The 13,220-nt window shown below is 42.3% G+C and overlaps 1 non-coding gene across 1 annotated transcript; it reads right to left on the bottom strand.

The window, feature by feature from the left end:
• Positions 1 to 395: 395 nt before the first annotated feature.
• Positions 396 to 502, bottom strand: LOC131241626 (small nucleolar RNA R71). The gene has a single exon (XR_009169186.1). It is a non-coding gene; the product is annotated as a small nucleolar RNA R71 (small nucleolar RNA).
• Positions 503 to 13,220: the final 12,718 nt, after the last annotated feature.

The raw sequence follows: 13,220 nt of genomic DNA, 5'->3' as shown, positions 1-13,220 counted from the left end.
ATACCCAAGATGAGAATGAGGTGCAACAGGCACCCCCGCCTCGTACTTTACGAGATTATCTACAACCGGCGGGAGTGAGTATGCCCTCATGCATGATTTTCCCTGAAAACACAGGACAAATGGACATCAAGCCAGGAGTTATCCAACTCCTTCCCAAATTCCATGGACTTGAATCAGAAAGTCCATATTTACATTTGAAAGAGTTCGATGAGATTATAGCTACATTATGTTTTCCTAATGTATCTGAGGATACAATTAGGCTGAAACTCTTTCCTTTTTCCTTAAAAGAGAAAGCTAAGACGTGGTTACATTCACTGCGTCCCAGATCCATTGGCACATGGAACGACATGCAGAGGGAATTCATAAAAAAATTCTTCCCACATCATAAAACGATTACCCTCAGAAAAGCAATGATGAACTTTGCCCAAAAGGAAGATGAAACATTCTTCCAATGTTGGGAAAGGTTCAAAGATTTGGTCAGTTCATGCCCACAACACGGATTTGAAACGTGGCGCATTACAAATTTTTTATACGATGGACTGACATCTTCCATGCGCCAAATGGTCGAGACAATGTGTAATGGAGAGTTCATTAATAAAGATGTCAACGAGGTATGGGATTACATCGATAGTCTTGCTGAAAAAATACAATCATGGGACTATTACCCAATGGCGAACACCATGTCTATGCCGACTCAATTAAAGGAGAAAGGTAGATTATATCTCTTGAAAGAAGAGGATGATCTCAAGTGTAAAGTGACTACGCTCATAAGGAAAGTTGAGGCCATGGAAGGAAAGAAGGATAAGGTCAATGAAATTGTTTACGGCATCTGTGATTGCAACATTCACACAACTGAAAACTGTCCTACAATACCTGCCTTTCGAGGAGTGTTGAATGAACAAGCCAATGCCGTAAATAATTATCAAAGACCTTTTACTGGACCTAACTCCAACACATACAATCCTGGCTGGAAAAATCATCCAAACTTTAGTTGGAGGAATGGACAAACGGTGACTCCTCCAGGTTTCTTCAATCAAAATCCAAATCAAGTGAAACCTCAAGAGGAACCGGTTCAAAATCCCATACAAGAGCTGGCTCAGGCAATGCGGGGAATTACAGATTTTATGCAAAAGATAGACTCTCGTATGACGGTTATAGAAAAGGGGATGCTTCCTGCACAACCTCTCCCCAATCCTAAACTGCAGTACGAGAGTAATGATCCCAGCTCTTCAAATCAGATGGGGCATGCTAAATCCATCACCACTCTTAGGAGTGGGAAGATCATTGATAAAACTCTTCCGGTTAGGCCCGAAAAGCCTCAAGAACCAGAAGAGGACAACAATGATGGATCCAGTGATGCCCCACAAAAATTAGAACCGGAACTTCTAGAGAAGCCAGTTGCTCCATTCCCCCAACGGTTGGTTTCACCAAAACCTCTCTCTAACTCCCAGGATATCCTAGAGGTGTTGAAACAAGTGAAAGTCAACATTCCTCTACTTGATGTCGTTAAACAGATACCTTCATATGCCAAATTCCTGAAAGACTTATGCACGACCAAAAGACGGAAAATTATTCAAAAGAAAATCTTTTTGACTGAGAAAGTGAGTGCCATCCTGAAGCAAGACGTGCCACAGAAATTCAAGGATCCCGGTAGCCCAACCATATCATGTGTAATCGGGAACCATCGAATTGATCACGCACTTCTTGACTTAGGAGCGAGCGTCAATCTGATTCCCTACTCGGTATACAAACAGTTAGGTTTGGGTGAATTAAAACCCACCCTAACCACACTACAACTTGCTGATCGCTCTGTTCGTGTACCAAGAGGGATAATTGAGGATGTGTTAGTCCAGGTCGATAGATTTTACTACCCTGTAGATTTTATCATCCTGGACACCGAACCCATCAATAACATGAGCACTCAGATTCCCGTCATTCTTGGTCGCCCATTCCTTGCCACGTCAAATGCAATTATTAATTGTAGGAATGGTATCATGACTATGTCTTTTGAAAATTTGACATTGGAGTCAAACATTTTTTACAGTAACGGCAGCAACTTAGAGGATGATGACGATTTCCACGACATTAACATGATTGACTCTTTCGTGGAAGATACGACACCGCTGACCTTATCCTCCGACCATCTGGAGACGTGCATGGCCCACTCCCATGATTTTGATGATGACATGATTAGGGAGACGTGTGCCTTGCTTGATACTGCACCGGTACTTGAAGTTAACCGGTGGAGGCCACAATTTGAAGAATTGCCACAAACCGATGTAGTGCCTCTACCGTCTAACCTCAAGCCACCGAAGCTTGACTTAAAACCTTTGCCCTCTGATTTGAAATATGCCTATTTAGGTCAAGATGAGACATACTCGGTGGTGATCTCTGCCCACCTGGAGAAAGAACAGGAGAGTATGCTCATATCTACTCTCATTGAGCATAAAGGAGCCCTGGGATGGACGATAGCGGACCTTAAGGGAATCGATCTCTCGATTTGTACTCACCGCATATATCTTGAGGATAATGCAAAAACTGCTCGGCAACCATAATGTAGACTAAATCCAAACATGAAGGAAGTGATTAAGGCCGAGGTTCTTAAACTATTAGACGTGGGTATCATATACCCTATATTCGATAGTCAATGGGTGAGTCCAACTCAAGTGGTCCCTAAGAAGTCCGGAATCACCATCGTGGCCAATGCTAATAATGAACTCATGCCAACTAGAGTCACTACTGGTTGGAGAATGTGCATTGACTACAGGAAGTTGAATACCGTCACGAGGAAAGACCACTTTCCTTTACCATTTATTGATCAGATCCTGGAAAGGTTAGCTGGTCATTCCTATTACAGTTTTCTTGACGGGTATTCGGGCTACAACCAGATAGAGATAGCCCCTGAAGACTAGGAAAAGATCACATTTACATGTCCCTACGGCACCTTTGCCTACCGAAGGATGCCATTCGGACTATGTAATGCCCCTGCCACCTTTTAGTGATGTATGCTTAGTATCTTTTCTGATATGGTGGGGCAATATTTAGAGGTCTTCATGGACGATTTCTCTGTTTACGGTCCATCTTTCAGTAAGTGCTTGGAAAGTCTTAAATGTGTGCTGAAAAGATGTGAAGAAAAGAACTTGGTACTTAATTGGGAGAAGTGTCATTTCATGGTTCAGAAGGGAATTGTCCTTGGGCATATCATCTCGTCCAAGGGAATCGAGGTAGATAAGGTAAAAATCGATCTTATCTCTAACCTACCTCCACCCAAGAACATCGAAACGTGCGATCCTTCTTAGGACACACAGAGGATTTTACAGCGATTCATAAAGGACTTTAGTCTTCTCTCTCATCTTTTATGTAATCTTCTTCAAAAGGATGCTCCGTCCGAGTGGACTGAGCAATGCCATGAAGCTTTCACCAAGCTTAAGGGCACGTTAACCACCGCACCTATCATGCGGCCACCTGGCCTGGAGCCTTCCTTTTGAGCTTATGTGCGACGCTTCTGATTATGCTCTTGGGGCGGTCCTAGGCCAGAGAAAAGATAAGAAGCCCTACGTCATTCATTACGCGAGTAGGACTCTAAATCCTGCCCAGGTGAACTACTCGACTACGGAAAAGGAACTCTTAGCTGTAGTGTTCGCCTTGGACAAATTTAGGTCCTACTTGATCGGATCCAAGATCATTATCTACACAGATCATGCGGCACTTAAGTATCTTCTTTCGAAGAATGATTCTAAGCCCCGTTTGATACGATGGATCCTTCTACTCCAAGAATTTGATTTGGTAATTAAAGATAAAAAGGGAGTAGAGAACGTAGTGGCCGATCACCTTTCTCGCCTTAATACCTCTGATTCCCTTGAGGCGACCCATATCAATGATATGTTCCCTGATGAACAACTGTTCAGAGTCTCCCATTCACCTTGGTTTGCTGACATTGCTAACTATCTTGCTACAGGTGTCATACCGACACAGTGGACTGCACAAGATAAGAAGAAATTCTTCACCGAGGTGCGCAACTTTTTCTGGGATGATCCTTACTTATTTAAATATTGCCCAGACCAAATTCTAAGGAGATGTGTACCAGACGATGAACATCAGAGCGTCATCTCCTTCTGTCACTCAGAGGCCTGTGGTGGTCACTTTTCTGCTAAAAAGACCACGGCCAAGATTCTGCAGTGTGGCTTTTACTGGCCCACTATGTTTAGGGACACTCATGAGTTTTGCAAAGCTTGTGAGCGTTGCCAGAAATTGGGAGCATTGTCCCGTCGAAATATGATGCCTTTGAATCCCATCCTTATCATTGAAGCATTTGATTGCTGGGGCATCGATTTCATGGGACCATTCCCCCAATCATTTGGAAATCTGTATATTTTGCTCGCCGTGGACTATGTCACTAAATGGGTTGAAGCAATTCCGTGTCGAACTAATGACCATCGCACGGTCATTAAATTCCTAAAAGAAAACATCCTTTCTCGATTCGGAACGCCTCGAGCCATCATTAGTGATAGGGGCTCACACTTTTGTAATAGATCATTCGAGAGCTTAATGAAGAAATACGGTATCTCTCATAAGGTGAGCACCCCATACCATCCACAGACAAGTGGACAAGCTGAGATTTCCAATAGGGAGATTAAACACATTTTGGAGAAAACGGTTAACCCTGATCGTAAGGATTGGTCAATCCGATTGACCGATGCCTTATGGGCATACCGTACTGCCTTTAAAACCCCTATTGGAATGTCTCCCTTTAGACTTGTCTATGGGAAAGCTTGTCACTTGCCTGTGGAGCTGGAACATAAAGCGTACTGGGCGATCAAAAATCTTAATTTCAATCTGGACAACGCTGGCTTGCTACGCAAACTTCAATTGAATGAACTGGAGGAAATCCGGAACGACGCATACGAGAATTCGAGAATTTACAAGGACAGGATGAAGGCGTTTCATGATCAACATATTCTACGAAAATCATTCACGCCAGGCCAGAAAGTCCTTTTGTATAATTCTCGATTACATCTCTTTCCGGGTAAGCTTCGATCTCGTTGGACCGGCCCTTACATTGTTGTTACTGCTTATCCTCATGGGGCCATCGAGATAAGAGATCCCGACAATGGCAAGGAGTTTAAAGTAAATGGACATCGTTTAAAGCCATTCGTCGAGAAATTTGATTCGGAGGACATGTCCATGCCTCGGACTGATCCTGTTTACCGATTGATCTCCTAGTCCGATGGAGGTATAGGTAGGTTTATCGCTTTCATAGGATTAGGGTAGTTGCTTTAGTCCTGAAGACGTTAAACTTAGCGCTCCCGGGAGGCAATCCCAACTTTTCAACTTATTTCATTTTCCTAGCTAGTTCAATGTTTGTGGGTAACATTCGCAAACCCTCACGAGACTACAACTCGTCCACTAGGGGTAACCTAGGGGTTTAAAGGCTTGTTGCATGCGCTAAATGCAATCGAGAGCACCTGCGAAAGTGGTATAGGTAGGATTTTATTTTTGTTAGTTTTGTGTTACTTTCTCTCTCGTGCTGATTGGATTCCATGCTGCGATCTCTTGGAAAGTCTCTCACGATTCATCATCCAGGTACTATCTCCCCTTCACTTTTTCTTTACTTTTGTTGTCCTATGCGCATTCCATACTCATATCTTTTACATTGAGGACAATGTAGCTTTTAGGTTGGGGGTGGAAGATTAGGTTACCTAATCAGTATTCTCTTGAGCAAAAATTGTGAAAATTTTTAATTTTTTCTGGACTTTCTGGTGAATTCAAAGTGATTTGACGACCATCTTTGATTTAGAATTACAGGATATGGAATGTTGGTGATTTACTGCTCTTGGATTCAGTTGCTCGTTAGATTTCACAGTTAAGTTTAATTATTAATCCATGATTAGAAGTTGTAAACATTGATTGAGTCATGATTTCACATGTCACATCTCGCTTACACATTAAGATTTCAGTTTGAAACTGAAGGGTTAATTTGGTGATCAGTAAGCATAGAAGGAACCAACTTGAACAATTGCCCGTCATGATCAATTAAAAGGAAAAGATACCGTTGAAAAAGGTTAGGCAAAGAATCTTCACTATAAGTTTGCTCCCTATAAGTGTGGACTTCATTCCCCATGGATAATATGTAAAAAGATTTGGGTATACAGTTCTCACCATAGGTTTGCTCCCTATAGGTGAGGACTTAATCCCCTTCTTGGTTTTTAGTCTTTAAAAAAAAAAAAAAAAAACTAGAAAATGAAAGAATGATCTATAAGGCAAAGCTCTGGTTTAGGTGATGGTAGTTATGAATTTTTTGATTGATTACCAATGATATCATGAAATTGACAATTTGATCTCTTAATGAAGATAGGTCGGGATTACACTTTACATCTGTGGAACTCAATGTTTAGGATTGTTCTAATTGATGGATTAATACTTTGAACTTGTTGTGAAGTTTTCCGTGCGCTTGAGTTCAGGAGAAAGTAATGCCCAACATTCATGAATCTTAAACTTCTAGTATCTGGATTGTTCCCCAAAATCATTCGAGTTTTTAAAATTATGATATAATTCTCAATTTATTTTTCGCATACTTTGCTCGGGACTAGCAAAATGCTGGTTGGGGGTTGTGTTGAGGGTCAAATATTGCATATCAGACCCCATTTATTACTTGATATTTATGAGCATGACTCTGTTTAACGGCTTGGTTTAACTGTGTATGTGATGCAAGGTGTAATTACGAACTGAGACTAAGAAAGGGTGTTTAAAGCTGGGATTTAACGCTCTGATGACACCAAGGCAAGGGACGGACCCCAGGGGACCAAGATCATCGAATTTACACACCGGAGATCCGCGAAAATCGAGAAACTGAAGTTCAAGTGGCCCAAAATTGGTTCATAATGAAAGATCACAGGGTTCCCACTATCCGTTCAGGTCGAAACTTCATACATGCCCTGAGGGCCATAAATTAACCGTACAATTCGAATTTCATCCGTTCGATCCCTGTGGAAGTGACCCAACGGACAGATCAGCCCATAAACCATTACTTTTGGGCCCACCTGCTATTTGGATATTCTTAAAAATTGGTCTCAACGGGTTAAATGAGCTGACAATATGAATGGATGGAGCGGATTTCTTACATACATCAAGTGGGACCCACATGTATACTGAGTGTACATAAGGTGCACGTGCACCAGCCGTGCACCCTTACAGCCAAAGTCGGTCAGCGAGCTGACCGACTGCTTCTTCTCCAAATCCAAAAACGCAACAGCGTTTTCGCTGTCGTCCGCCGGTCCTTCTCAGTGGGGCCCACTCGACACCTGGAGTGATGATCTGAACCGTCCATTGTATCAAGAGGGTGGGCGTGAACATCGCCTAGGTGGCGTAATCTCGGAAGATAATGGAGAGTGGATTTCAGCTGTTAAAACGGATGATTAACGGTGGAACGAAAGAATCAATGTATGAAACCAGTCAATTCTTACTTGTTTTTCGCCAGAATTTCAGTAGACGGAGTGGATTTCATTGAAAACATCACTGCGGACACCACCGACCATCACAGCGGACGGGTACGCGATCTCTGTTTCGCAACAGAGGTTGCGGTCCTCTCTTGTGGGCCACCATCAGGGCCCATTGGCTTAATCAGGGCCGTCCATTAGGAGCCTAAGGGCCCTATAGTTCAAGCCTAGGTGTCCTTTTCTCTCCATGCGTGCGAGTATGCGTTAATCGTGATCAACAGAAGGATGGACGACGGAATGAATTCTTCCCTGAGCTGCATCGACAGACAGCCAAAACCGGTTGTCTACCCGAAAATTCCAAGGAGAAGTTGATGAATGGAGTGGATCTCCTGTCTGAGCTCTAGAATGGGCCCCGGAGAATTTCATCATAAGCAACTATCTCCTGCTGCAACAGGGAGTGCGTAAGAGCTTATTACGCACTTCCAGCCACCGTCTCCTTTGAAGCTATAAAAAGAGAGAGAACTGACGGCTAGGAGGCATCGGGGATTGAGGGAGCTTGGGCTTGGGCAGACGGCTGGAGATCTGACAGGAGAGAGAGAAAGACAGGGAGAGAAGAAAGAAGGTTTTTTGTTTGTTTTTCTTTTTGTTATGCTTTTCTTCTCAAATTTCTGATGAGATCTAGCCCATCCATGCGTGGCTAAACCTCTTAGCTAGGGATAAGAGGTGAAGCTTGTATCGTGATGGGATGCCTCTTTGCTTGTGCCTTTGTTTAGACTGAACTGATGTTGATTTGGGTTTAATTAAGGGAATGTTTTTTAGTCTTTAATGGTCTGTTGTGACTGAAATTACAATGGGTCTGCAATGGCTTTAAGTATTTCTTTTTTTTTCCTTTTGATATTTATGACGTCAGGAAGCCCTATTGTTTACCATCGTCTCCTGGGCATGGTTAGATGATGGTAACCCTTCCTGACTTTCATGGCATGTTGATTGATTGGTAATTAGATTAATTCTTTTGTTTTCTTTGTCTCCTGGGCATGGTTTGGTGATGGAATCCATTCTAATTCATACACCTTTCATCTCTTAAAACCTATATCAATGGCAGTTCAGTAAATTTCCATAATTTGTGATACTGGCATAAGATTCCCTGATCTCTACAAGTGGATCCTCTGAATCCCTAGTTCCTTTTCTTTGAATTTTCACAAGTTTTAGATCAATTATTCCATAATTCTTCCTCAATTGGCATTCAATTTAGATTACATCTTAGTCTAATTCTAGTTCTATTTAGTTTCAGATTACGTACAGGTTTCAGTCCCTGTGGATTCGACCTCCGATCAAAACCCAATTCGGTCTGACCGAAGGGAGGATTCAGTGCGACTGAAAGTGCACAAAAAGCTCGAGCCTGAAAGGAGTTAATTTAATTCAACCGTAGATTAATTCGGTTCGATTGACGACTGAAGTTCAGTCTGACTGATGACTGAAGTTCGATCCGACCACACACAGCTCCGTCTTATCGAAATTGGGCAACTACTGAAACAAAATCCTTTCCAAATCTGGACTCGACTTCAGATTCGACTTCAGTCTGACCGAAGCGTACCCAGGAAAAATTACGGATTGTGTAATTCAAGTTGGTTTGTGAAAATTCTAAGTCGGTGCATAAGGTAGAGCTTCACAACTATAAATAGAAGTTCCTAGGACATTCCTAGGCAGCATATAGGGGTTAAGGAGTGGAGAAAAAGGGTGGAGAGTCACTGCTAAGAGTTTTTTTCTTCTTCCTTAATTTGTTTTTATATTTTTCTTAAGAGTTCTTAATTCAATCATGTCTATGGTTGGCTAAACCTCTTAGCTAGGGCTAAGAGGTGAAGCTCGTAGCTTGATTGGGATGTTTACTTTGCTTTGATTTATGTTTATGTTGAACTTCATTGATTTCTAGTTGATTTTAAGGAAGATTTTCAGTTTTCAATGGTTTGTTGTGACTCAAATTACAGTAGGCACTGCGATAGCTTTGCATATCTTCTTTTCTATGTGAAATTGTGGGATTAGTAAATCCCGTTGTTTGCCATAGTCTCCTAAGCATGGTTGGGTGATGGAATCCCTTACAAATCTCCATAATTCTCCTTCCTTGAGACTAGATCAATGAGAAGTTAAGAGATTTGACCATCTCTCTCTCCAACTGGATAAGATAACACTCTGATTCCAGTTAGATCTCTTGAATCAAGTAAGGTAGCATCTCAATAGCTACAAATGGATCCTTGGCACCCTAGTTCCCACCTTTAAATTCACAAGTTTCAATCTACAATATCATAATTACTCATATTATTCTAGAATTTAAATTTAGATATTCTTCTTCTTCCAGTTCTAAATACTTTCAGAAACATACGAGTTTAGTCCCTGTGGATTCGACCTCGGTCTTACTGAGATTATTACTACATCGCGACCCTACATTTGGGGTCGTGAACAAGTTTTTCACACAATTGCTAGGGACTGCGGTGTGTTTTTCTGAATTTAATTAGTTTTAGAATTAGGATAAAATTAGGATTAACTTTCTATTTTGTTTCTAGGTTGGGAATTTTTCTGAACTTATTTTTTGAAACTTACTTTGTTCTCTATTTTGTAGGATCCTAACCTAGCATCTCCTATCTGGTAACTCCATTCTAACTCTCTCTTTGTCACGCCCCAGACTCGGTAACAGACTTACACGGAACTCGATAGCCAGTTCTGACCGCAACAGCCTCCGTAGTACCCCATTCTCAGCTCCTGAATCAGGTTCCGATCCTAAAATCCTATAAGGAGGATTTTCATAATCATATATCCATTCCGATATGAGCATACCCAAGATTGCAGCAAGTGAATCTCAGAAATAACAAAGGAATACAGAGGAAAAATCCACTACGAATTTGAACCTTTAGATACAGGGCTGAAAGAAATACATATGATAATAGAAGAAAGAGGAAAAGAACCGCAATGTTGGGGTCCTCAGCTCAAATCCTATCTAAGCTCCACTGCTAAGACGCCGACCTAAGATCTCCTGCATGCATCAATCGTGCATAAACTTATAGAAAACTTAGAGGGTGGTAAAGGTGTGTGACAATGGTGCGCAGAAGAATAATAAGGGATGCAGAAGGGAAACATGATCAATACCAATATCACTAGCCTTACCAAGGTTAAGTCATAAATGCAGGAAGTCGTACCAAAGCTATACAATGCAATAAGGCTTATACAACTGATACCAATGTAATACGAAGTAATGCCAGTGCTCATGACCAGTCCACATATCAGGTATAATTCCATCATAAGGAATATCACTAGGGTCTAATGCACTACAAGATGACTGCCACTCTCAAGACTGCACAGTCAAACGAGCGTAAGAGACCACACTACCCACCTGTGGAAAACCAATCACCAGCGAGGCTCGACGGTAGCGAACCCACTTACAGGCTGGTCAAACTCAGCCTAGTAATGCCCACTCACTCAGGTGGATAAGACCACATCCCATCTCAATCAATTACACGACAGTGGGAGACGCGGCCTAACAGTGTAAGGCTCTCAACGGTCATAATTTTCACTCGGTCACGGCGTTGAGGCATCCTCTAGGTACCTTGAAGGTATAGGGGCTTTCACCCAGGGATATCCTATGCACCCCAAATTCTCAAATACTATATTTTCGGTGTCCACATGTGGCTATCACGAATACCCCTGTGGAGGTAAGGCCCTGATGAAGCAAGGACAATAATATCCATGAGATGTGATGCCGAATGCATGAATCACTCATAGCAATCATGCACTAACTCCAAGCACTTAATGTGCACAAGAGGGGGAAAACTTCATCCCTCTATCATATCAAACCAATGACCACGCACAAATGAAATCCAAACACACCATGATGCATATAGGTCATGAGGGTGCATCGTATGACAATGATGACTTAGAACATACTCGCCCTTCCCAAGGAGGGAATCAAATCTAGGTACATAGACAATTAATCTACGGAACAATCCTCTAGTGGGGGGCCCAATGCTTTAAGGTATCCCACGAGGCTAAGGAGGACAATATATAAGCCTAAAGGAATAAGCGGTCCTAACAAGGGCCTATGGTGGGCCTTAAACCACTCATAGCAAGCCATGGGCCTACCTTAGGGCCACCAAGGAGGACATCCAACATCAACTGGGTCCCAAAAGGTACCCCGCCACTACTCGAATATGAAACAAGGCCCAAGGCCTAAGCAATCCATGGCTTAGTGGATTATACACTAAGCCTAACACATATGTAATATGGTGGGCCCTTAATAAATGTTTGGGCCCAACCATAAAGATCATAAACCCACATATTGTGGTGGGCCTAATGGGCAGCCCAGTAATCCAATGATAGGGGCAATTTCTTATACTTAATTCAAGTAAGTTGGGCCTCATAACTTGGCCCAAGTACTAGCTTATTTTTGGTGGGCAATTAAGGACCCAATTACTAGCATGTTATGGCCCACAAACCCATTATAACAAGTGGAAAAATATAGGTCCAAAGGTCAAGGGGCCTATTTAGAAAGTTCCAAGACAAATGGGCTTAGAAAATCCAACAATTAACTATGAACATCAATCCAATAGAAACCCAACTAGGGTGGGCCACGTATGTGCACTAATTAAGCCCAAAGGCTCATCAGGGAAAATGGTAAGATATGTGCATATAACACCCTTAAATCTGGTGGGTCATGCTGCCTTAAAACATGCCATTAAGGGCAGCCAATTTGGGCCTATTGCTGGAATTCCAGCCCACCTGTTTCATAGGCCTGCTAGAGTCCAGTAATAAAATCAATTTACAAAATCATAGTTTACTGGTGACCCACACACATTCCTGTGGGCCTCACCAGATTAATGGAATGCACAAAACACCTAAATCAGGTGGCCTATGCTACTGGATTGGACGTCCAACAACAACCTAATGGGCCTGGGCATCCTTGCCTAGGCAGTCCATAGGGCCATGGATAATTACCCCAATGGATATCAAAGTGGGTCCCATATGTGAACATCCCAAAGGGGAGTGGGCCACAATCAAGATGAACGGTGTGGATACAAAACACACCAAGGTGGGCCTAACAGAGGGTGGATGGCCAACCCATGCTGGACATCCTAGCCTTGGGCGTCCAGCCCGGTGGGCTGATTTAGCCCTTGCCGACAATTGCTCAAGGGTTCGTTGGCCTCAAATTTGGTAAGTGGGTCCTATCATGGGTGGGACACCCCTTGGCAAAGTTTCAGATTTTTTTTTAAATAGGGAAGTATTTATTTAAAATTAAAGAAAACTGCCTGCCCAAAAATCTGGTTAGTGCAGATTTATGGCTAGCCCTGATCTAAGCTCCCAATGGGGTGGACTAAAGGCCTCCAAAATTTGGAGAAAATTAGTATTTATGTCCCCTCATATGTATACCATAGGGTGGGGTCCACATAAGTGGCCCACTGATGCAAAAATTATTTTATAATTAACGATTTTCAAACTGTCATGTTGCTGGAACAGTCCAGAAAATCTAGACTATCCACTTCGCTTGGGCCACACCTTTGGGACCTCGATCAAGGTCAGATGGGGCTGAAATTTGGGGGACATCAAGATGACATCCCCATCTTTCAAAAAAGTATATTGGGTGGGTAAGAAACGTCCCCTAAACAGTCCCAAAATGTAGTCCAAAATCATCCAGAAATTGTCCAGAAAATTTTGGATAGCAACATGTACTTGGATAAAATTAATTATATAAGTAAAATAAAAAGGGAAACACTCCAAGAACTAGGTGTTATGGCCCACCCT

This window comes from Magnolia sinica, chromosome 3 (genome assembly GCF_029962835.1).
Source record: "Magnolia sinica isolate HGM2019 chromosome 3, MsV1, whole genome shotgun sequence".
NCBI lineage: Eukaryota > Viridiplantae > Streptophyta > Magnoliopsida > Magnoliales > Magnoliaceae > Magnolia > Magnolia sinica.
Note: the sequence above shows the minus strand (reverse complement) of the source record. Positions and strands in the feature narration are given on the sequence as shown.